We start from the raw sequence: 2010 nt of genomic DNA, 5'->3' as shown, positions 1-2010 counted from the left end.
GGGGGGGGGGCTGGAAGTTGTTTTATTATCTTTTCAATTTCTCTTTTTAATTTTTTTATTAATTTCAATGAGCATCTACAGAGATTTTGGATTTTTATTCATTGTTGCACTTTTCTCCCCACCCACCCCAATTTGTTCTTTTGCAATGGGTCTGTTCAGATGTTCTATTTCGGTTTGTGTCAGTTTAGTTAGGTTGTGAATTTTTAAGTATTAGTACATTTCCTCTAGGTTTTCATATTTGTTTGAGTATAGTTTTTCATAGTATTTCAGTGTTAGCCTTTTTATTTAAGTTGGTTCTGTTGTGATGTTGCCTGTTTCCCTTATTCGGATTATTTGTGTCTTTTCCTTCTTTTCTTTTGCTAGTTTTTCTAGTGGTTTGTTGACCTTATTGAACTTTTCAAAGAACCAAATCCTAGTTTTATTATTTCAATTGTGTTTTTTTTTTGTTTTCTATTTATTTCTGCTCTAATTTTTATAATTTCAGTGTTTTTAGAGGGTATCGGGTTTTGGAGATGTTGAGTTAGAGAGTCAATGGTCATTTTCCCCCGCTGCCTTTTGATGTGTTTGTTTATCAATGCTATCAATTGACCTCTGAATATTGCTTTGGCTGTTTCCCAGAGGTTTTGGTAAGTGGTGTTTTCATTGTCATTTGTTTCAAGAAACTTTTTCATTTCATTTTTTATTTCTTCTAGTACCCACTCATGTTCAAACAAGGTTTTGTTCAGCTCCCAAATGTATGGGGGTTTTATCTCCTTTATTCTCTTATTAATTTCTAATTTTGTAACATTGTGGTCGTAAAAGATGCTTTGTATTATTTCTATTGTTTTTTAAAATTTATTAATGCTTACCTTGTAACCTAAAATGTGATCTATTCTGGAGAACGTTCCATGCACATTGGAGAAGAAAATATACTGTGTTTTTTTATGGACGCATTAGCCTATAAATATCTATGAGATCAAGTTGGTTTATTGTATGGTTTTAATTCTTCAGCATCTTTGTTGAGTTTCTTTCTGATAGTTCTATCTTTTCTTAAGAGTGATGTATTGATCCACCAGATGCTCTGCCGAGGAAGGAGGGACAATCTCCTCCTGTACCAGTCAGGTCTGATTTGACGGTACACTCACACAAAAATAATAAAATAAATAAAATTTTTAAAAGTGATGTATTGATATCTCCAACTACTATAATAGTGCTATTTCCTTTTTCAATTTTGTTAATCTTTGTTTTCATTCTGTATATAGATATTTATTATTAGGATGCCCTCGTTCTATTGACCATTTAAGCATTATGTAGTGACCTTCCTTTTCCTTTGTGATGGTTTTTGCATTGAAATTTATTTTGTCAGAGATTAATATAGCCACTCCTGCTTTTTTTCTGGTTGCTATTCGCTTGATATATTTTCCCCACCTCTTTTAGTCTTTATTTATCTTCATTTTTCAGATGTCTCCTGTAGACAGCATATTGATGGATTTTATCCAATTTGCTACTCTTTTTTCTTTTCAGTGGTGCACTTAAGCCATTCACATTCAGTGAGATTATTAAGAGGCAAGGTTTTCTAAGCAGTGTCACACCTGCTTAGTACTTGGATGGGAGAGGCAAGGTTTTGATAACATTTTGTTGAGTTCTTTTTGGTATTGTTGCTAGTTATTTTGGTCTATCCCACTTTCCTGTGGCACCTATGTAAGGATGTTTCTCAGTGTTCCTGCAATGCTGGTCTTATTTTTACAAACTATCTTAGGTTCTGTTTTTCTGGGAATATCTTGATCTCTCCTTCATATATGATGGACAATTTTGCTGGGTACAGTATTCTTGGGCTATTTCCAGGCTGGGAAGGTGAGCAGAACTGCTGGATTCTGCAGAGGTGTGTTTTCTGGTTTGGGGATGAGATTAGGGTGTGGCTCTTGCTCACAATAGGGTGTGAGATGATAGGATTTGGCCTCACCTTTAAAAAGCTTTTGGGTTTTGTGGATCTCCCAAATAAAACTGGCAAGGAAGGAAGGAAGGAAGGAG

Source organism: Elephantulus edwardii, unplaced genomic scaffold (genome assembly GCF_000299155.1).
Source record: "Elephantulus edwardii isolate Elephantulus edwardi_28Jun2011 unplaced genomic scaffold, EleEdw1.0 scaffold00202, whole genome shotgun sequence".
NCBI classification, from domain to species: Eukaryota; Metazoa; Chordata; class Mammalia; order Macroscelidea; family Macroscelididae; genus Elephantulus; species Elephantulus edwardii.
The sequence above is the reverse complement of the archived record's forward strand: the minus strand, read 5'-3'. Positions refer to the sequence as shown.